The 24,040-nt window shown below is 42.4% G+C and overlaps 1 protein-coding gene, 1 long non-coding RNA gene and 1 pseudogene across 8 annotated transcripts in view; 1 reads left to right on the top strand and 2 right to left on the bottom strand.

Moving 5' to 3' along the window:
• The window catches only part of TENM2 (teneurin transmembrane protein 2), a 998,550-nt gene that overhangs the window by 34,417 nt on the left and 940,093 nt on the right, over positions 1–24,040 (bottom strand). The window lies entirely within an intron of this gene.
• LOC132362696 (uncharacterized) overlaps positions 1–24,040 on the top strand; it is an 89,677-nt gene that overhangs the window by 48,543 nt on the left and 17,094 nt on the right. For all 4 annotated transcript variants that reach the window (XR_009502441.1, XR_009502442.1, XR_009502443.1 and 1 more), the window contains 4 exons: positions 20,835–21,016; positions 21,716–21,789; positions 22,801–22,943; positions 23,188–23,478. This is a non-coding gene — a long non-coding RNA (uncharacterized LOC132362696). The remainder of the gene's footprint in view (positions 1–20,834; positions 21,017–21,715; positions 21,790–22,800; positions 22,944–23,187; positions 23,479–24,040) is intronic.
• LOC132362695 (PC-esterase domain-containing protein 1B-like) lies at positions 616–2,838 on the bottom strand (annotated as a pseudogene).

The raw sequence follows: 24,040 nt of genomic DNA, 5'->3' as shown, positions 1-24,040 counted from the left end.
TTTTTTTTTATAAATTATTTATTTTTGGCTGTGTTGAGTCTTTGTTGCTGCTTGCAGGCTTTCTCTAGTTGCGGTGAGTGGGGGCTACTCTTCGTTGTGGTGTGCGGGCTTCTCATTGCAGTGGCTTCTCTTGTTGCAGAGCACGAGCTCTAGGCATGCGGGCTTCAGTAGTTGTGGCACACGGGCTCAGTAGTTGTGGCTCACGAGCTCTAGAGTGTAGGCTCAGTAGTTGTGGTGCATGGGCTTAGTTGCTCCGCGGCATGTGGGATCTTCCCGGACCAGGGCTCGAACCCGTGTCCCCTGCATTGGCAGGCGGATTCTTAACCACTGCACCACCAGGGAAGCCCCAAAGAAACACATTTTTAATTTCAATTTTATATTTACAAAAAGACAAAGAGAATAGGGAGCGGGGAGGCAGGAATGTTGCTGGTCACCCCCCACCCCCCCCAGAGTGCAGCAAGAGGCCACAGCCAACAGAATGGGTCAGACTGCTCTCCCCTGCCATTACTGATAACAGCAATGGACCAAAGGCTTCAGTTAACAAGGTCAGTCTGTTTGGGGAGAGTCAGATGATCTGTCCAGTTCATGTGCATGAGGAGGAAGTCCCAGGTCAGTCTATTGAGGCCTTGGCTCTCCATAGGCTGGGGCCCTTCTCTTGCAAGTTCTGGGCCGCCCTCTCCAGGGCACATAGGGGCCACAGGGACGATGCCAGGGAAAACTCCTATGGACCACAGGGGCCCGCTGCTGATAACAGGGTCGGGGGAAGGGAGGCCTAGGCGGCTGGGGGCTAAACATATAGTCAACTTTGAAGGCAAATTCTGTCTGGGTAGTTGGGGGAATATCTGAATGGAAATGGTTTAAGGAGAATTGATTCAATTGGGAAGGATGGTCTGAAGAAAAATGGGCACCTTGGGGACAGACTAGGAACGGGGGTGTCACCTGGTGAAAGGGGATGGGATGGGGTTGTGGGGGCAGAAGTGGGAACTGGGGTGGGCAGGGAGATGGTGTCGGGGGCAGGGAGCAGCACCCAGGCAGAGGCAGGGGTCGGGGTGGAGGAGGGAAGGCCGGTTGATTTCTACAGCGCCCCTTTGAGAGGGGGCTGCCTCTCAAGTCTCCTGCCAGGTCCTCCCCTGGCAGGGCCATCCGTGATGCACTTGCCCACTGGGTCGTGCTGGGGCAGCTCCACCCCCCAGGCATCGGCCACGTGGGCCAGCAGAAGCTGGGAGAGTTGCTGGTGCACGCGCTCGTTCCAGTGCACTCCGTCGGAGCCGTGCTTTTGGGCCTCGTCAGAGCTGTAGAAGTTGGCTTCAATCACGTTGGTTTTCAGGGTGGAGGCTGCGGGTCGGAGCTCCGGCGGGAGGAAGCCACTGGTGATGTTGTCGCCCATGGGCATGGCCGTGTTCCAAACCAGGAGGCACGACTAGGGCAGCACCTGGCACAGGCGCCCAAATAGGCTCTCCAGGTTCTGCAGGTAGTTCGGCCAGGAGTCCTCCCCGTACCTGGTGAGGTCCCAGAGGCAGGAGCTCATGATGATCAGGTTCGGGTCGTGCTCACCCGAATGCAGCTCCTCCAGGATGGCTTCGAGGTAGTTGCGCGTCAGGAGTACACGCGCGTCAGGAAGTAGAAGCGCACCAGGTGCTGGCCGGAGCCGAACTGGTGCACCTCGCGGTAGTGGGTGCCGTTATGCGTGTGGCCCTGCTTGCCCCCCTGCACCAGCTTGTCCTGTTCGAAGCCGTACTCTCCCTTGGCCTTGAGCTGGCTGAGTGTGAGCAGGCAGTCCTTCTGCAGCAGGAGCACCAGGTCCTTGTACACGGCCCTCTGGACCGAGTCCGCTAGGATGACCACGAACTTGTTGTGGAGCAGCTGCTGCACTTCGGAGGCGAGCCCGTGGCCCATGATGCTCGGGACGCGCTTCCTAGCTCCTTCCTTTCACTTGGTGGGTCTGCGGATGGCTCCTCAGGTGTAAAGGTGATCCCTCAGCTCAGGTGGCTGGTCCTCCTACATCCTCAGGCACTTTGCTCCAGGAGGTGCCCCGGAGAGGGGAGAATTAGGCATTCTATGTTTCTCCTTCAATCTCCTGGGGCTGGCTCCTTTCTTTAAACCTTAAACACATTCTAGTTTCTTGCTTTAAAAAGGAAAGGAACTTTATAGGACATTCCACCCAAAAACAACAGAATACACATTTTTCTCAAGTGCTCATGGAACATTCTCCAGGATAGATCATATCTTGGGTCACAAATCAAACCTTGGTAAATTTAAGAAAATTGAAATCGTATCAAGTATCTTTTCCGACCACAACGCTATGAGACTAGATATCAATTACAGGAAAAGATCTGTAAAAAATACAAACACATGGAGGCTACACAATACATTACTTAATAATGAAGTGATTACTGAAGAAATCAAAGGGGAAATCAAAAAATACCTAGAAATAAATGACAATGGAGATACGACGACCCAAAACCTATGGGACGCAGCAAAAGCAGTGCTAAGAGGGAAGTTTATAGCAATACAAGCCTACCTCAAGAAACAGGAAACATCTCGAATAAACAACCTAACCTTGCACCTAAAGCAATTAGAGAAAGAAGAACAAAAAAACCCCAAAGCCAGCAGAAGGAAAGAAATTATAAAGATCAGGTCAGAAATAAATGAAAAAGAAATGAAGGAAACAATAGCAAAAATCAATGAAACTAAAAGCTGGTTCTTTGAGAAGATAAACAAAATTGATAAACCATTAGCCAGACTCATCAAGAGAAAAAGGGAGAAGACTCAGATCAATAGAATTAGAAATGAAAAAGGAGAAATAACCACTGACACAGCAGAAATACAAAAGATCATGAGAGATTACTACAAGCAACTCTATGCCAATAAAATGGACAACCTGGAAGAAATGGACAGATTCTTAGAAATGCACAAACTGCCGAGACTGAACCAGGAAGAAATAGAAAATATGAACAGACCAATCACAAGCACTGAAATTGAAACTGTGATTAAAAACCTTCCAACAAACAAAAGCCCAGGACCAGATGGCTTCACAGGTGAATTCTATCAAACATTTAGAGAAGAGCTAACACCTATCCTTCTCAAACTCTTCCAAAATATTGCAGAGGGAGGAACACTCCCAAACTCATTCTACGAGGCCACCATCACCCTGATACCAAAACCAGACAAAGATGTCACAAAGAAAGAAAACTACAGGCCAATATCACTGATGAACATAGATGCAAAAATCCTCAACAAAATACTCGCAAACAGAATCCAACAGCACATTAAAAGGATCATACACCATGATCAAGTGGGGTTTATCCCAGGAATGCAAGGATTCTTCAATATACGCAAATCAATCAATGTGATACACCATATTAACAAATTGAAGGAGAAAAACCATATGATCATCTCAATAGATGCAGAGAAAGCTTTCGACAAAATTCAACACCCATTTATGATAAAAACCCTCCAGAAAGTAGGCATAGAGGGAACTTTCCTCAACATAATAAAGGCCATCTATGACAAACCCACAGCCAACATTGTCCTCAATGGTGAAAAACTGAAACCATTTCCACTAAGATCAGGAACAAGACAAGGTTGCCCACTCTCACCACTATTATTCAACATAGTTTTGGAAGTGTTAGCCACAGCAATCAGAGAAGACAAAGAAATAAAAGGAATCCAAATCGGAAAAGAAGAAGTAAAGCTGTCACTATTTGCAGATGACATGATACTATACATACAGAATCCTAAAGAGGCTACCAGAAAACTCCTAGAGCTAATCAATGAATTTGGTAAAGTAGCAGGATACAAAATTAATGCACAGAAATCGCTTGCATTTCTATACACTAATGACGAAAAATCTGAAAGTGAAATTAAGAAAACACTCCCGTTTACCATTGCAACAAAAAGAATAAGATATCTAGGGATAAACCTACCTAAGGAGACAAAAGACCTGTATGCAGAAAATTATAAGACACTGATGAAAGAAATTAAAGATGATACAAATAGATGGAGAGATATACCATGTTCCTGGATTGGAAGAATCAACATTGTGAAAATGACTCTACTACCCAAAGCAATCTACAGATTCAATGCAATCCCTATCAAACTACCACTGGCATTTTTCACAGAACTAGAACAAAAAATTTCACAATTTGTATGGAAACACAAAAGACCCCGAATAGCCAAAGCAATCTTGAGAACGAAAAATGGAGCTGGGGGAATCAGGCTCCCTGACTTCAGACTATACTACAAAGCTTCAGTAATCAAGACAGTTTGGTACTGGCACAAAAACAGAAATATTGATCAATGGAACAGGATAGAAAGCCCAGAGATAAACCCACACACATATGGTCACCTTATCTTTGATAAAGGAGGCAAGCATATACAGTGGAGAAAAGACAGCCTCTTCAATAAGTGGTGCTGGGAAAATTGGACAGGTACATGTAAAAGTATGAAATTAGAACACTCCCTGACACCATGCACAAAAATAAACTCCAAATGGATTAAAGACCTAAGTGTAAGGCCAGACACTATCAAACTCTTAGAGGAAAACATAGGCAGAACACTCTATGACATACATCACAGCAAGATTCTTTTTGACCCAGCTCCCAGAGAAATGGAAATAAGAACACAAATAAACAAATGGGACCTAATGAAACTTAAAAGCTTTTGCACAGCAAAGGAAACCATAAACAAGACCAAAAGACAACCCTTAGAATGGGAGAAAATATTTGCAAATGAAGCAACTGACAAAGGATTAATCTCCAAGATTTACAAGCAGCTCATGCAGCTCAATAACAAAAAAACGAACAACCCAATCCAAAAATGGGCAGAAGACCTAAATAGACATTTCTCCAAAGAAGATATACAGATGGCCTACAGACACATGAAAGAATGCTCAACATCATTAATCATTAGAGAAATGCAAATCAAAACTACAATGAGATATCATCTCACACCGGTCAGAATGGCCATCATCAAAAAATCTACAAACAATAAATGCTGGAGAGGATGTGGAGGAAAGGGAACACTCTTGCACTGTTGGTGGGAATGTAAATTGATACAGCCACTATGGAGAACAGTATGGAGGTTCCTTAAAAAACTACAAATAGAACTACCATACGACCCAGCAATCCCACTACTGGGCATATACCCTGAGAAAACCATAGGTCAAAAAGTGTCATGTACCACAATGTTCATTGCAGCTCTATTTACAATAGCCAGGACCTGGAAGCAACCTAAATGTCCATCGAAAGATGAATGGATAAAGAAGATGTGGCACATATATACAATGGAATATTACTCAGCCATAAAAAGAAATGAAATGGAGGTATTTGTAATGAGGTGGATGGAGTTAGAGTCTGTCATACAGAGTGAAGTAAGTCAGAAAGAGAAAAACAAATACAGTATGCTAACACATATATACGGAATCTAAGGAAAAAAAAAAAAAAAAAAAAAAAAGGCCATGAAGAACCTAGTGGCAAGACGGGAATAAAGACACAGACCTACTAGAGAATGGACTTGAGGATATGGGAAGGGGGTGGGGTGAGATGTGACAGGGTAAGAGAGTGTCATGGACATATATACACTACCAAATGTAAAATAGATAGCTAGTGGGAAGCAGCCGCATAGCACAGGGAGATCAGCTCTGTGCTTTGTGACCACCTAGAGGGGTGGGATGGGGAGGGTGGGAGGGAGGGAGATGCAAGAGGGAAGAGAAATGGGAACATATTGTATATGTATAACTGATTCACTTTGTTATAAAGCAGAAGCTAACACACTATTGTAAGGCAATTATACTTCAATAAAGATGTTTAAAAAAAAAATAAATAAAAAAAAAAAAAAAAAAAAAAGGAAAGGAACCGTCTTTGACTCCTCCTCCAGGATAGTCCTATCTTTTGCTTCCCCTTCAAGGCCACTTTTTGCAAAGTTGTTTGAACTGGCTGTGTCTGGGTCCTCACCTCCCACTCACTCCTCCTTTTACTTGATTTTGGTTTCCAACTCCACCAAAGCGAAGAAACGTTTGTCAGTAAATCCCCAGCGATTTCCTTGTTGCTCCTTTCAGTGACTACTTCTTGGTCGTTGTCACATCTGTAGCATTCCTAGCTCCTTGGGGCTGGGGCACCGATGCTGATTCCCTTCCATGACTCTGCCGGAGAGTCTGACACCCTGGTCTCCTGTCTCACCTCCCCCGGTATCCTGTGTGAGTTTCTCTTTCTCTGGCCATCCCCAAACGTCAGTCTTTCTCAAGGCCCACTCATTGGCTCCTTCCTTCTTTTCTTAAACATTCTTTCCTTCAGTGAATCCATCCACATTCTTGGTGTCCATACACTCCTATTTGCCCCAACTTTTCTGGTCTGTTCTTCTTTTTAAAGATTGCTTTGGCCATTTGGGTATCTGTGGTTCCATACAAATTTTAGGAATGTCTGCTCTATTTCTGTGAAAAACGCCATTGGAATTTTGTTAGGGATTGCATTGAATTTGTAAATTGCTTTTGGTAGTATGGACATTTTATCAATATTAATTCTCCCACTTCATGAGCACGGAACACCTTCCCACTTATTTGTGTCGCCTTCAGTTTCTTTCATCAATGTCTTACAGTTTTCAGTGTACAGGTGTTTCACCTCCTTGGCTAAATTTATTCCTAGGTATTTTGTTTGTTTTGATGCAATTGTAAATGGGATTGTGCTCCTAATTTCTCTTTCTGATAATTTGTTATTAGTGTATAGAAATGCAACAGATTGCTGTATATTAATTTTGTACCCTGCAACTTTACTGAATTTGTTTATTCTTGTTTTGTTTTGTTTTGATAAAGTCTTTATGGTGTTTTATATATAATTTCATGGCTTCTACAAATAGTGACAGTTTTACTTCTTCCTTTCCCATTTGGATGCTTTTTACTTATTTTTCTTGCTTTATTGCTGTGTCTAGGACTTCCAATGTTGTGTCGAATAAAAGTGGCAAGAGTGGGTGTACTTGTCTTGTCCCTGATCTTAAAAGAAGAGCTTTCAGCCTTTCACCATTGAGTATGATGTTAGGTATAAGCTTATTATATATGGCCTTCATTATGTTGAGGTACGTTCCCTCTACACTCACTTTGCTGAAGGTTTTTATCTAAATGGATGTTGAATTTTGACAAATGCTTTTCACATCTATTGAGATGGTCATATGATTTTTATCCTTTACTTTGTAAATATGTATCACATTGATTTATTGATGTTGAACCATCCTTGCATCCTTGGAATAAATTTCACTTGATCATATGTATGATTCTTTTAATGTATTGTTGAATTCAGTTTGCTAATGTTATGTTGAGGATTTTTTCATCTATGTCCATCCATCAGGGATATTGGCCTGTAATTTTATTTCTTGCAGTGTCCTTGTCTGGTTTTGGTTTCAGGGTAATGCTGGCCTTGTTAAATGAGTTTGGAAGCATTCTTTTTAGAAGGACTGGTATCAATTCTTCTTTGAATGTTAAGTAGAATTCACAAGTGAAGCCATGTGATCCTGGACTTGTGTTTCGTGGGAGGTTTTTGACTACTGATTCAATCTCCTTCCTAGTAATTGGTCTGCTCAGATGGTCTCTTTCTTCATGATTCAGTCTTTGTATGTTGTATGTTTCTAGAAATTTATCCAGTTCTTCCATGTTGTCCATTTATTGGTGTATAATTGTTCATAGTAATCTATTATCATTTTATTTCTGTGATATCGATAGTAATTTCTCCTTCATTTCAGATTTTATTTATCTGAGTCCTCTCTTTTTTCTTAAGTCTAGCTAAAGGTTTGTCAATTTTGTTTATCTTTTCAAAGAACTATCTCTTGGTTTCATTGAATTTTTGCTATTGTTTAATCTTTATTTCATTCATTTTTTGCTCTGATCTGTATTATTTCTTCCTGCTACTAACTTTGGGCTTCATTTGAGGTATAAAGTTAGGTTGTGTATTTACGATTTTTCTTGTTTCTTCAGGTAGACATTTATTGCTATGAACTTCCCTCTTAGAACTGCTTTTTCTGCATCCTTTAAGTGTTAGTATGTTGTATTTCCATTTTCATTTGTCTCAAGGTATTTTTTTATTTCTCTTTTGATTTGTTTCACTCATTGATCTATAGCATGTTATTTAATCTCCATATACTTGTGAATTTTCTAGTTTTCTTCTTCTAATTGAGTTCTATTTCTAGTTTCATACCATTGTGGTCAGAAAAGATGCTTGATATGATTTCAACCTTGTAAATTTTTTAAGAATTGTATTGTGGCCTCATATATGATCTATCCTGGGGAAAGTTCCAAGTGCACTTGAGGAGATGTGTATTCTGTTGTTTTTGGATGGAACATTCTATTTATATCTGTTAAATTTATCTGGTCTTATATGTCATTTAAGGCCAATGTTTCCTTATTGATTTTCTGTCTGGATAATCTATCCATGGATGTAAGTGGGGTATTAAGTCTCCTACTATTGTTGTATTCCTGTCTATTTCTCCTTGAGATCTGTTAATATTTGCTTTATATATTTAGGTGCTCCTATGTTAGGTGCATAAATACTTACAAATATTATATTCTCTTGTTGGATGTACCCCTTTGTCATTATGTAATACTTTTCTTTAACAACTTTCACACATATCATACGGCAGGGTTAACCACGGCCATGTTGTACATTACATACCTAGCACTTATTTATCTTATAACTGGAAGTTTGTGCATTTTGATCACCATCCTCCAGTTCTACCTCCCCCACCTCTGCTTCTGGTAACCACAAATCTGATCTCTTTTACTATAAGTATTGGGATTTTTGTTTGTTTGTTTGTTTTATAGATTACACCTGTAAGTGAGATCATACAGTATTGGTCTTTCTCTGTCTTATTTCACTTAGCACAATGCCCTCAAGGTTCATCCATGTTGCTGCATATGGTAGAATTTCCTCATTTTTTTAATGACTGAGTAACATTCCATTGTATATATATACCACAACTTCTTTATCCATTCACTGTCAATGGACACTTAGGATATTTCCATATTTTAGCTATTATAAATAGCTGCTATGAACATGGGGAAACAGATATCCATTGTTTTTTTCCTTCAGACATATTCCCAAAAGTAGAATTGCTGGATCATATAGTAGTTCTATATTTTTAATTTTTTGAGGACCCTTCATACTGTTTTCCATAGTGGCTGCACCCATTTACAACCCCACGAATAGTGCACAAGAGTTCCCTTTTCTCCACATCCTCACCACATTTGTTAACTCTTGTCTTTTTAGAATGGTCATTCTAATGGGGGGTGGGGGTGGTGGTGAGGTGATATCTCATTGTGTTTTTGATTTGCATTTTCCTAGTGATTAGTGATGTTGAACATCTTTTCATGTACCTGTTGGCCATCTGTATATCTTCTTTGGAAAAATTTCCATTCAGGTCCTTTGCCCAATCCAATTTTTAATTTTTTTTTTTTTTTTTTTTTGCTATTGGATTGTATGAGGTTTTAAAAATAAATTTTAGATGTTAACCCTTTATCAGATATATGGTTCACAAATATTTTTTTCCCATTTTGTAATTGTCATTTCACTTTGTTGATTGTTTCTTTTGCTGTGCAGACCTTTATAGTTGATGTATTCTCACTTGTTTATTTTTGATTTTGTTGATTGTGCTTTAGGTGTCATATCCAAAAAAATCATTACCAAGACCCATATCAAGGACCTTCTTCCTGTTTTTTCCTCTAGGAGTTTGATCATTTCAAGTCTTACATTTTAAGTCTTTAATCAATTTCAAGTTAATATCTGTGAGATGTCTAAGACAGGGGTCTAGGTTCATTATTTTACATGTGAATATCCAATTTTCACAGCACCATTTATTGAAGAGACTGTCTTTTCTCCATTGAGTATTCTTGGCTCCCTTGTCAAATACAGTTGACCATACAAGCATGAATTTATTTCTGGGCTCTCAGTTCTATTCCATTGGTCTATCTGTCTGTTTTTATTCCAGTACCATACTGCTTTGATGACTGTAGCTTAGCAGTTTAGCTTGAAACCAGGAAGTGTGATACCTTCTGCTTTGTTCTTCCTTCTTAGGATTTCTTTGGTCATCGGGGTCTGTTGTGGTTCCATACAAATTTTAGAATTTTTTTTCTACTTTTGTAAAAATGCCATTGGAATCGTAATAGGGATTGCATTGAATCTAGAGATGGCTTTTGGTAGTTTTGACATTTTAACAATCTTAATTCTTCCATTCAATGAAATTGGGACACCTTTCCATTTATTTGTGTCTTCTTTGATTTCTTTTATCAGTGTCTTGTATTTTTCAAAGTAGAAATCTTTCACCTCTTTAGTAAATTTGGTCCTAAGTATTTTATTGTTTTTGATGCTACTGCAAATAGCATCATTTTCTTTATTTTTTTTTAGATAATTCATTGTGAGTGTATAGAAACACTACTGAATTCTGTATGTTAATTTTGTATCCTACACTCTTGCCAAATTTGTTGATTATATCCAACAGTGTTCTGGCAGAGTATTTAGGATTTTCTATGTATGAAATCATGTCATCTGCAAATAGAGATAATTTTACTTCTTCCTTTCCAATTCTGATATCCTTTTATTTATTTTTCTCACCTGACTGCTCTGGCTAGAACTTTCAATACTAAGTTGAATAGGAGTGGTGAGAGTGGGCACCCTTGTCTTGATCCTGATCTTAGGAGAAAAGCTTTCAACCTTTTACTGTTCAGTATGATGTAGCTATGGGCTTGTTATATATGGCCTTTATTATGTTGAGGTATGTTCTATCTATACCTAATTTGTTAAGCGTTTTTATCACAGACAGGTGTTGAATTCTGTCAGATGCTTTTTTCCTGCATATATTGACATAATCATATGATTTTTTTCTTTCATTCTATTAATGTGGTGTATCACACTGACTATTTTGCATATGTTGAAACATCCTTGCATCCTAGGGGTAAATCCCACTTGGTCATGGTAAATGATCCTTTTAATGTGCTGCTGAATTTGGTTTGCTAGTATTTTATTGGGAATTTTTGCATCTATATTCATTAGGGATATTGGTCTGTAGTTTTCTTTTCTGGTTTTGGTATCGGGATAATGCTGGCCTTGTAAAATAAGCTTGGGGGAGTGTTCCCTCCTCTTTATTTTTTTGAAAGAGTTTGAGAATGATTGGTATTAATTCTTCTTAAAATGTTTGGGAAAATTCACCAGTGAAGCCATCTGATCTGAGCTTATCTTCATTGGGCAATTTCTGGTTACTGATTGTCTCCTTATTAGTAAGTAGTCTGTTCAAATTTTCTATTTCTTTCTGATGCAGTCTTGGTAACTTGTATGTTTCTAAGAATTTTCCATTTCTTCTAGGTTATTCAGTTTGTTGGTGTATAATTGTTCAGAGGAGCCTCCTATGATCCTTTGTATTTCTGTAGTATAAATTGTAATGTGTCCTTCTTCATTTATAATTTTTTTAAAATAAATTTATTTTATTTTATTTTTGGCTGCGTTGGGTCTCTGTTGCTGCATGAGGGCTTTCTCTAGTTGTGGTGAGCAGGAGCTACTCTTTGGTGTGGTGCGCGGGCTTCTCATTGCGGTGGCTTCTCTTGTTGCAGAGCATGGACTCTAGGCACGCGGGCTTCATTAGTTGTGGCACGTGGGCTCAGTAGTTGTGGCACACGGGCTTAGTTGCTCTGCAGCATGTGGTATCTTCCTGAACCAGGGCCCGTATCCCCTGCACTGGCAGGCGGATTCTTAACCACTGTGCCACCAGGGAAGTCCTTCATTTATAATTTTGTTGATTGGGTCCCTTCTCTTTTTGCCTTGGTTGGTGTACCTAAGGGTTTGTCAGTTTTGTTGATCTTTTCAAAGAACCAACTGTGAGTTTGTTTTATATCATCTATTGTTTTCTCATTCTCTTTTTTATTTATTTCTGCTCTTTTATTTCCTTCCTTCTGGTAACCTTGGGCTCAGTTTGTTCTCCTTTTTTCTAGTTCCTTAAGGCATAGGCTGTTTCTTTGGAATCTTTCTTGCCTCTTAGTGCAGGTGTTTGTTGCTGTGAACTTCCCTCTTAGAACTGCTTTTGCTGCATCCCATAAGGTTTGGTATGTTGTATTTCCATTTTCATTTGTCTCAAAATACTTTTAAAATTTCCGCTTTAGTTTGTTTTTGATTCATTGGTTGCTCAGGAGAGTGTTTTAAAATTTCCATGTATTTGTAAATTTTCTAGTTTCCTCCTGTTACTGATTTCTAGTTTCATACCACTGTGGTCAGAGGAGGAACTTGCTATGATTTCAATCTTCTTTAATTTGCTAAGACTTGTTTGGTGGCCCAACATATAGTTTATCTTAGAAATTGTTCCATGGGTGCTTGAAGAATGTGTTTTCTGCTGTTGTCAGATAGCATGTTCTGTATATGTCTGTTAGGTCTATTTTGTCTATAGTATTGCTCAAATCTGCTGTTTCCTTACTGATTCTGTGTCTGAAGGATCTATCCATTGTTGAAAGTGGGATATTAAAGTTCCCAACTATTTTTGGTTGGTTTTGGCTGCACCACACGGCTTGGGGGATCTTACTTCCCTGACCAGGGATCGAACCCGGGTCCACAGCAGTGAAAGCCCAAGTCTTAACGACTGGACTGCCAGGGAGTTCCCTCCCAACTATTTTTGTGTTGCTGTTTATTTCTCCTTTTAGCTCTGTTTTTGTTTTATATATTTAGATGCTTCAGTGTTGAGTATATAAATATTTATAATTGTTATATCTTAATGGATTGACCTCTTTATCAGTATATAATGAACTTTTCTGTTTCTTTTTACCATTTTTAGTTTAAAGTCTCTTTTGTTTCATATAAGTATAGCTACTTTTGCTTTTTTGGGGATTATTATCTGTTTGAAATATCTTTTCCATCCTTTCACTCTCAGTCTATACATGTCTTTAAGGCTAAAGTGAGTATCATATAAAGCAGCATATTGTTGGAACTTTTAATTTTTAAATCAATTCAGCCATTCTATGTCTTTTAATTAGAGAATTTAATGTTTGCAGTTGAAGTAATTATTGATAAGTAAGGACTTACTGTTGCCATTTTGTTCATCATTTTCTGGCTTTCTTGTAGATGCATTATTCCCCTTTTCATATCCTGTTGTCCTTTTTTTTTTTTTTTTTTGGCTACACTGTGCAGCTTGTGGGATCTTAGTTCCCTGACCAGGGATCAAACCTGGGCTCCCTGAAGTGGAAGCGTGGAGTCCTAACCACTGGACTGCCAGGGAATTCCCCTTGCTGTCTTTCTTTTGTGTGTGTTTTGATGTCTTTTTTGTGTGTGTGTTTTGATGTCTTTTGGTACCAGTGTTCTCTGACTTCTTTATCATGTTCTTCTGTGTAATTACTACAGGTTTTTCCCTTTGTGGTTACCATGAGGCTTACATAAAATATCTTAAAATGATAACATTCTATTTTAAACTGATAACAACTTAGCTTTAATATAATTCCTGAAATTTACACTTTTACTTCTCACATTTTGGGTATTGATGTTACAGTATACATATTTTTAATACTATGTAACTACTAACAGATTATAGTAGTTATGATTATTATTATTTTTAACTTATAACTAGAGTTGTAAGTGAATTCACACTACTCTTACCATATTACATAATCTAATTCTATGTTTACCATTAAAAGTGAGTTTTATGCTACTTTCTTCTGTTTTTATGATGTTAATTAGTGACCTTTTACTTCCACACAAAGAACTCCCTTACCATTTTGGTAAGGCAGGTCTAATGGTGGTGAGCTCCCTTGCTCTTGTTTGCTCATGAGTCTTTTCCTTCCTTCATTTATGAGGACACCTTTGCTGGGTATAGAATTCTTGGTTTACAGATTTTTTTCCCCCTTTCAATATTTTGAATATATCATCCCATTCCCTCGTGGCCTGAAAAGTTTCTGTTGAGGAACCTGCTGATAGTCTCATGGAGATTCCCTTGTATGTAATGTCTATCTTTTGTCCTGCTGCTCTCAACTTTCTTTATCTTTGACTTTTGACAATGTTAATTGCCATGTGTCTCAGTGTAGCCCTATTTGGGTTCAACCTATTTGGGGTCGTTTGGGCCTCATTGATCTGGATGTCCATTTCTCTTTTTTTTTGGCTTGGGAAGATTTCACCCATTATTGCTTTAAGTATACATTCTGTTCCTTTCTCTGTTTCTTCTGGAATTCTCATAATGCAAATATTCTTTTTTTTTTTTTTTTTGCAGGGGTGGGGGGCTTGTGTCTCATAAGTGCAAAGGCTTTCATTGCTGTTTTTCTTTTCTTCTCTTTTCTTTTTCTTTTTTGCTCCTCTGACAGGATAATTTCAACTGTCCTGTCTTCCAGGTTGCTGGCTTTTTTTTCTTCTGTATTGAGTCTGCTTTTGAAGCTCTTTATTGAATTCTTCAGTTTAGTTATTGTATTTTTCAGCTCTAGAATTTTTTTCATGGTTTTTATTTTTGTTCAACTTCTTGTCATGTTCATGAATTGTTTTCCTAATTTCATTTGTCTGTGTGTTCTTGCAGTTCACTAAAGTTCTTTAAGAGGACTATTTTGAATTCTTTGGCTGACAGTTCATAGATATTCATTTAAGTAGGGTCAGTTACTGAAGTTCTCTTAGTTTCCTTTGGTGGTGTCATATTTCCCTGATTTTTCATGAGCTTTCATTCCTTACGTTGGTATCCGTGCATTTGAGTAAGTGGTCTCTCTTCTAGACTTTGCAGGTTTGCTTTGGTAGAGAGAATTCTTCACCAGTTAGCTCAGTTTTAGTTTCTGCAACTGTCTGCTGGTAACGACCTTGAGCAGGTGGGGCTTGCTATCAGGGTCTATTTTTGGATGAGGCAACTGCCTGAGCTCTGAGGGCAGGGGTGGGGGGGTGTGCTGCTGACTGAGAACAGTTAGATAGGACTCTTGTCTTGGTTCCCTGCCTAAGTGAGGCCGTAGGATGGGCTCTGCAGTTGCCTCGGTTCTCTGGTCAGGCATACTAGACCATTGGGCCTGGGTACTGTACTTAGCAGTAGGTATCTGCCCTGCCCTAGTGGGGCAGCAGAATGGAATCCAGGGTCTGCATGGCTTGTTTCAGGACTTGAATTTGGGAAGAGTGTATACTGAATTCCCTCTCCAGACGGGGGCTACAGGTTTTGCTCTGCAGATGGGAAAAGCCATGGACTGTGCTCTCTGTTCAAGTGCCACTGTAAGCAGGGCAGATGGATGGGCTACACAGCTTCCCATGTGCTGTGGTTGGGTTCCTTGGTCGGGTGGGCTGAAGCCTATAGTCAGCAGTGAGTGGGGCTACAAATTAGTTTCCCTGCTTGCGTGCAGTGGAAAGACTAGCTCCAAGGTTTGTAAGGCTATCATCTGTTTGTGATCTTGATTCAAACCAACCCTTGCCCCAAGTTCCCTGGCCAAATAGGGCCACTGGCTTTGCTCTGCAGGCTATCAGCTCTGCCTGCCCACCTCTCTGTTTGAGCTTGCTGTGCTATACAGCCTCTATGTTTTTCCACCAGTCCCCCTGGCCAGTCAGGGTGGGGAGACACACTCAGCAGCTGGTAGGTCTATGATCTGCTCCCACGCCTGGGTGGGGCAGGAGGGTCCATTTCAGGCATCTCCCAAATTTTCTGAACAGGCTTTCTGGTTGGAAGGGGCTGAGAGCTACACTTAGCAGCAATGGGGCTGTGAATGAACTCCCCCTGTCTGGGCATATCAGGGGAACCCTCCATGCCTGGTACTGACTTTGCTCTGGGGCAATCAGTTCTGCCTGCCCACCTCCTGGCTTGAGCATTACTGGGTTACCATGCCTTGGAGGGGGAAGTGGGCAGATCAGCCTCCAGAGCTGGCAAAACTCCTCGTTTGAGGAGCTGGCTTGCACCCTGCCAAGTCCCCTGCTCAGACTGACTTGGTTCTGCAGCTGAGCAAAGCTGCTGGTTGGGATTGCTATCTGGGCGCTGCAGGGAGGGACTCGGTCTACCGAGATCTGAGTGCTGGTTGTTGCAAGCCCCTCCCCCTTTCTCCATCAGGATCAGCTTCCCAGTGGTTGAGCCCCGCAGATTCTCCTGCAGTCCCTGTGGGGTGATACAGGAGTAGCCACTCTCACAAAGCAGCTCACAATGCTGGGGGGTCCCAGATGTCGCCCACGTGCTCTCTCTTCCCACTAGTGGAGCTGTGTTGGCCTGGTGGAGGGGCAATGCAGTCAGCGTGCAGCTGCTCCTGTTACCCTTCTGATACACATGTCTTGATCTCTGTGGTACAAGGCGTGGGGGGATGGTGGGGTGGGGGGGTTGGCTCAGCCTCACCCTGTGTTCTAGGATGCTCTTGGTGGTTTCCTGTCCATGAATCCTTGTTAGCTGCTGTGCTTATGAGGGCAAAGTCAGGGATGACCTATGTTCCCATCTTGGTGATGTCGCCGAGTTAACTTTTGAAATACGTAATTTCTATAAAAATGCCTGATCCTTCTAATACTTAAATATAATAAATTCACTGGAAGCTGAGTCAAGGAGTTCAGGCCAGCCGTATAATCTAGTCAAATATCTTTAATTGTGAGGGTCCCTTTATTAAAGGGGAGGTGCCTGGGCTACGGGGTTCGAGATCTTGGAGGGTCTGACAGGCATGCTCATCTCTTCATAGGCACCTGCCCCCGACTTCAGAGCGTGCAGGAGCTTTCATTTAGCCACACTGTTCTCTTATTCCGAATTCCACCTAAAAATATTTAAATTAACCTTCAGGCTTCCTGGAGAACATAAAAGTTATTTTGAATTATTTTCACTGCCAGGATCAGCACAATTCCCTTCCCAGCCAGCTCAGTAGGTATTCAGTGATAGAGAAACCAGTTTTTAAATTAATACAATTTTGTGTTTGTAAGGAAGCCATTATTTTTAATCATTGGGCATTTTCCTCAGCCTGGCTTCCCCAGTTAATAAAACTCAGCTATTTAGCATGGTTTTTATTTTTGCAGAGGGCAGACTTTGGGAAGTAGTTTCCCAATGTGGAATCTCCCTCCAGAATGTTTTGATCTCTCCAGGCACACGCCTGTCACAGGAGCCTTGTAAAAAAAACACCCTGAGAAAAGGAAACGCTGTCATTAAAATGGCCCTGCTGGGCCTATAACTGGTGACTCTAACTTAGCTTGAGGGGGCAATGTCGGGAGCTGGCGAATCGAGAAACTGGAAAGAGGAAGTTAACACTGGGCTGGATCCCCTCCTGGAAATGGCGCTGTAGCACAGCAGGAGAGACCTCAGTTAGACTTACAGCAGAATCCCTTGCCCATCCCACTTCGCGTCTGGGAAACCCAGAAAAGATTAGTGAGGGAGGGCAAGAGAGTCTCCATGTCTGGCAATGCTGAAAAGCGGAACTCCCCGCTTGGAGAGTTTAGTTATTCACCCACCCGGAGGAAAAGCCTGGCCTAGATGACATCTTCATTTCCTTTCTGGGTCAGACCTCTGGGATTTAAAAAGCAGCTCCCAGACAAGACTCCATGCTATGATGGGATCAGGGCTGGAGCAGATATAACAACTTGCTATAAATTTAATATTAGCTTAAATAATGCATAATTAGAAGGGTAAGCCTCTGCAAACACATTAAGTAATGTATTGCCCAAGCAAACATGATTTTTGGATGATATGCTGTTTTGGATGGCGGTGAGGTAGAAAGGTGGAGAGACCTGAATTTGAGTTGCAGTTTTAACACTGATCAGTTTTGTCATTACAAAGCAGAACTTTCACTGGTCATGCCTCAGTTTCCTTATCTGTCATGAGCCTGTGAGCTCCTAGTGGGTAGAGACTTCATCTTATTTTTCTTAGTGTCTCTATTATTTTGGAACGTGCTTGGTGCTCAAACATTTGTGAGTAAGGGGGTTGAATCAGACCAAGTATAAGCACGCTGGCAGCTCTGATGATCTAAGCTCTAACATGAAAAACTGAGATGAGAAAATGTGAGCAGGACATTTGTGACTTCCAAGTATCTGAAAGGCTTCCTTCATTCTAAAGAGCAATTGGAGTCATTCTGGGAGGAACCCCCGAGACCTGGAATTAATAGACAGAGGTTGGAGGGAGAGGATTTTCATGATGTCAACTTAAAATCACATCCACTCATTCAGCATTGACTGAGCACCTACTCTGTGCTTGTTAATGTGATCAATATTTAAACTAGAGCAGGACAGTTAGGGCCCCTGACCTCATGACCTTACAGGTCAGAGCAGGATAAAGACACATGAACCAACAATGAAAAACATTCGTGTGGTGATGAGTAAACAGAGGAAGGCACTACGGGAACGGAGGAGGGACACGGAGCCAGAACTGGACGGACGAGGCCAGTTTCCCAGAGGAACTGCTGCCTCACTGGGGCCCAAAGTATGAGACTTCACAGGTGAGGGCAGGAGATGAGTCAGGGAGAACATTCCAGAGGGGGCGGTCAGCAGGTGAAAGCTCGGGTGGTAAGCAAGGGCCCTGCCCAGGCAGAGAACCTCACTTCCGATGCTGTGGGAGTGTTCTAGCGGGGGCAGGCGGTCCGTGGGCAGGGATGTGGCAGAGAGGAGGGGTGTCTGATATGGAGCCTCAGCCCAGACGACCTGAACGGACTTGGACTTGTCATTCTGCAACCTGAACTTGTAGAAGTCAAGTATGTTGTGTGTCTCCTAGCCTCTCAGAAGCAGGGAAGGCAGTCCAGCCTGCAGATGAATGCTCCTTTGTGTTCAACAGTGGGTACATCTGGGGAGGACGTCTATGTTTCTAAGATCCTTAGCAGCACCAGTCAGGCCCCAATCCATTGACCTCACCACCCCCCAGCTAGTCTGCTCCAGCTACACTGGCTCACGTTCTGCCTCAGGGCCTTTGCGCATGCTGGTACCTTAGCACAGAAGGCTTTCTTGCCATTCCATTCCTGAAACTTTCCTACTCTTCATTCAGTTCTCAGCCCAGATGTCATCTTCCTAGAGCAGGCTTAACCTAAATCAGACATTCCCTGTTATCTCAACCATTTTTTTCTTTTTCCAGAGCACCCATTACCATTTCTTTACACTATTTGTAACTTATTTTTTTTTAAAATTAATTTATTTATTTTATTTATGGCTGTGTTGGGTCTTCATTTCTGTGCGAGGGCTTTCTCTAGTTGTGGCAAGCGGGGGCCACTCTTCATCGCGGTGCGCGGGCCTCTCACTATCGCAGCCTCTCTTGTGGTGGAGCACAGGCTCCAGACGCGCAGGCTCAGTAATTGTGGCTCACGGGCCCAGTTGCTCTGCGGCATGTGGGATCTTCCCAGACCAGGGCTCGAACCCCTGTCCCCTGCATTGGCAGGCAGATTCTCAACCACTGCGCCACCAGGGAAGCCCTGTTACTTATTTGATTATTATCTGTTTCCCCTCGCTACGGCATAGAGCTCCATGAGGGTCTTTCCACTTTTCCATCGCACCAATCAAAACAGCAAGCAAGTCATCCGAAAGTAATGTTTGCTTGGGGGATACCTTGTTGAATATATTTTGCAGAGGCTTACCCTTCCAATTATATATTATTTAAGCTAATATTACATTTATAGCAAGTTCTGCCTGCACGAGCACTGCTCAGAATTCAGTGTCTTGTCTGTCCACTAACATACACTCAGTGCCTTGTACAGTGCCAGGAACGGAATAGGTGTTTGAAAAAATAAAACGTTGGTTGGTGTAGAATGAATGCACTGTGGCAGGAAGGGCTGATAAAATTCAGGCTCTTGTGATGACTGCATATGTTAACAGACCTACCTGAGTGGGTTCCGTGCAGAACTGAGTTCACGTGCGTGTGTTCACAGGCACACATGCACACCCGCCTCCCACCTTGTTCCTGCGTCACTGTCATTTGCCACAAAAGTAAAAGTTACACAAGCCAACGTGTAATTGCAATGTCATATTAATCATACAGAAACCAAAACAAAATTACTAACTCCCACTTCCTGGAATACTAATAACACTAATACCAATATCATGATGGAAGATTATCTGGGAAGCAATTTTCCTTTTGTTCTGCTACCTACACATGTAGCTGTTTCTTGCTTTTGCAATCTCTATGTAAATCATAATCAGGAGGAAATATCCTAGGGGGTGGTTATATGCCTTCCTTATCAGAGAGAATCGTGCACTAAACCCATCTTAGGAAAGAGCAGAAGTTTTAAATTTTAACAGGAGGAGGTGGTTTCAGTTCTCTCTTCCAAAAGTCTAGAAAAAAGTCTTGCTGGAGGGGAGGAGCATTAATGCATTAAGAGGTCCTCAGGACCAGAAGTTTGCTTTATGATTAGGCTTTGGAGGGAGGGAGGATGAAGAATATACCTGGGTGTGTATGAGTGTGATTTAACCATCTCTTCCTTCTTTGGGTGTAGCACCCCCTTCCTCTAAGTTTTCCCCATCTAGGAGTTTTTACTGAGATGTCCGTCACAAGAGACACGTGTTCACGTGTGACCCATCCAATCACAGACCCCCACCTGCCTGACCAGTGATTGGCCCAGGGGTGTGACTGCCATTCCATCTGTGCCAGGCCATTCAGAGTTCTTCCAAGGGATTTTAGATTTTAATTCTGTAAGAGATTGCCTCCTCTTCCCCCTGGGTCACTAAGCTGAACTGGTATATCAGCCTGGAGTCATCTTTAGCCAAGTCTGCCTGACTCCCAGGGTGAAGAGGTCACCAGTCGAATGTAGGGGTAAATTAGGCTAAAAGTGTCAAGGGAAACATTGCTAAGAGATGGAAGGGGGCCGAGAGAAGGATGTCAACCTGATGATATCATTTGAGCTGGTGAAGTGGCTAAGGCTAGCTCCTCTCTGGTAGGGGCCCGTGAGGCAAGACAACGCATGCCCTTTTTAATTGAGCTAATTTGAGTGCACTTCCTGTCTCTTGCAGTGGAAGTTATCCCTGACCGATACGGAGGCATTTATGCACTAAGCATGTTCCAAGGAGGCGCCTTAGAAGGGGGCATGGTCATCATACCTTCCTTTGTCACCCACTGTCTGAATGCCCATCCCATGGCATTTGTCACCAGGGATACAGCGGTGAGATGGGCCTCGTGCTCATGGAGCTTACAGGTACCCTGATGGAACAGCTTTGTGAGTTTTTTGAAGGCCAGAGGAAACAGGAAAGAGTGGTGGGTGGTGAGGGCCTGAGGGAGGGGGACTCTTTCAAGTGAGATTCCTGGAGAAATCCTTGGGAGGCATAATGAAGACCTTCCCTACTTTGAGTCTGGGCACGGACAACCACTCGAGATTTTGCCAAAGCAACAAAGCCATAAAGATTTTGGTGGAAGGGGGTGGCCACGGTCCATCCACCCACCATTTTACTTTTCACCAGCCTTTATGTAAGAGCTGCTGACGCGTTCCTCACCTGAGAGGTGCCCTTGGCTGGAATGCTGGAAGAAGGGGTACCTAGTTTCACTGGGTACCGTTCTATGGTAATATCTTCACCGAGATTTTCGGTAAACTCCAGGGGTGCTCAGAACCTTAAGCCCTCACGTCACTCAACTGGCCAGACTGCCAGGAGCTTGCCAGTCCCTGGGAAAGGTCAGGCGATTTGCTTCAATGCACGAGACCCTCAGTTACCACACCAGAGATGCTCTCCAAATCCCTTGTTATCCACGGGGGTGGGGAGCAACAATTACATGGTGCTGGTTCAATGGCTGCACCTGCAAGTTCATTCAGTTTCTTCCCCGTTGCAAGTGGCAGCACTGGGGCTGTCAGAATCTCACATCTCTGTCTTGGGGTTCAGTTCCCTGCCTCTTTCCTCCACAGAGCCTGGCAGGCCAGCCCCTGAAGGGCTACTCGGCTTCCCAGTCTACGTGATCATGGAAGGGGCCCCTTAAAAGGTGAGCATGACACAGCAACCCTGCTAGCTGCCAAATCCTGTTAATTGTGTGTGCTAAGTAGCTCTCAGATGTCCCTCTGTCTTCTCTGCTAATGATTTCGTTTCTTGTTTGGATTACCCCTCTCCTCCTATCCTGTCCCCGTCTCATCTATCTTCCTCTGCACCCGAGGAAGCCTGAGAGGTCTTTCTAATGTGACAAATCCCAACACGTCGCTCTGCTAACCAAACCCTGGAACAGCCCCGCCACTGTCCTCAGGATAAATGCCAGCCTAGCAAAATATGCCCTTCCCACCTCTCTGGCCACACTGAGTTAGTTTTCTGAAATGACCTTCCTTTTCTTTTGGACCTCTCTGCCTTTTTACAGGCGACACTCTGTGTGATCACCCCTTGCTGATATCTTTGCCTGGCTAATTCCTACTGCTCTGTAGAGCTGATTCCAAGTCTTCTGTGAAGCAGCCCTCAGCCCTGATCGGGATGGCAGGGACCCTGCTACGTGGTCACCAAATCTCCTTTCATTGTCTTCTTAGGCATGCAGAAAGACACCATTTCCTGGGCTTCCTTGCAGTTAAGTTGAAGTCACCCCACTGTGTTCTCACCAGGGAGGATGGCAGTGATGCCTGCCACGTCTAGCTCTGCTCATTAAGCCCTGATTTCAGGGCTTATTTGTTCACATTTGTTAACCGATCACACCCCATCCTCTCCTGACTGATACAATGATGTACCCCTTCCCTTGAAATCCTGGCCTCTGGGATAGCTCACGTCACACGACTCACATGTGACACTCTACTTTCCCTCTCTACCTTCTCCCACCTGCTCCCTGGCAATTTCCAGGAGTTGCTTTTTATTTCATTCACTAAACGATTTATGAATTGAATTAAAATAAATGAGATGCAAATAAATTCCAGGCTTTCTCCCTCATTTTCAAATTACATTTTCAGTCCACTCAACCTGTTATAATCTCATAGTGATTTTCATTTAAGAGAGCTAAATGGATATGTGATTATTGTTACAGGAACTAACACCAGACAATTAAATGTTGAGGTGTTGATAGATAAAGCTGTGTTTCGATTTGCATAAACATGATGCCAGCAAATCTAACCCTGGCAGAAATTCAGTTATGAGACTTGCGCGCCTAACTTCTGCTAATTACCATGGGTGAGTACCATTATTACGATTTTTAATATTCAGAGTTCAGATTATAGCCATTTTAGTTTAGGGCTGCATTTATTTTTATTTTGAAAACTTTTAGTCAAAACGCATCACTGATTTATCAGAGAAAAGGCACGATTACTATTTCTAATCAACTTCTATGGTGCAGTGTATCAAAAATCAATTATACAGCCCTGAAATCCAGTCATTAAGGATTTAGCTACTAATCTCATTTCATTTTTGTCTTTAGGAAGATACTGCAGCTTGCAACTCTGCAGATACCAGCAGAGGAAGAAAAACATGGGAGACTGCTGATAACCTAATGTGGAGAATTAAACTCCAACTAGACAAAGGCGAGGGTGGAATCTTAATGTGGAGTGGCCTGGCTCTGCAGGGAGGTCACTTGGGCTGGCTGGATTTCAACCCAATAACACGGCAGAAGTTATGACCCAGGTTTTGTTGAGGGTGAGCCTTCTAATCTCAGGAATTCCAAAGCCAAGCATGTGTTAAACCCTGCATCGCATTGTTTACCGTCTTCCTGGTGAGTATCTCAATCTGCAATGATCTTATCTGTTAGTTGACATCTTATCTTCGGCCCCTGTTGTGCCACGTAGCTCCAGCGCATAGCACAGTGCCTGGCTCCTAGTTAGGTGTTCAATAAACAGGTGCTGACTTTGACGGAGATCCCGAGGCTTCTCCCCAGTGCGAGGGAGAGCCTGATGGTAAGAACCAGTCCCTCTGATGCCACGTAAGTGAACAGAGCAGGAACCAGATTATCTGGATGACTGTTGCTCTAATCAGGAAGCTGTGAGGCCTGCTGGTTAAGAATCCTGGCAAGTGAGACAGAACTGGGGCTGAGTCCTGGCTTTGCTGTTTGTTTGCTAGCCGCTGTACCCTTGGACCGGTTATTTAGTGTCCCAGAGCCTCTGTTTCCTCATCTGAAAAAGGGAGATAATAACACCTACTCCCGCAGGGCTCTTGAAAGTAAGATAATACAAGTAAAGCATTTAACGTCGTCCTCTCATCATAAAAGAAGTCCTCAATAAATGTTATATATTGGTTTTTAAAGCTGTAACTTGTGGGTAAGTTACCTAGTCTGGGGA

Source organism: Balaenoptera ricei, chromosome 3, assembly GCF_028023285.1.
Source record: "Balaenoptera ricei isolate mBalRic1 chromosome 3, mBalRic1.hap2, whole genome shotgun sequence".
NCBI classification, from domain to species: Eukaryota; Metazoa; Chordata; class Mammalia; order Artiodactyla; family Balaenopteridae; genus Balaenoptera; species Balaenoptera ricei.
Note: the sequence above shows the minus strand (reverse complement) of the source record. Positions and strands in the feature narration are given on the sequence as shown.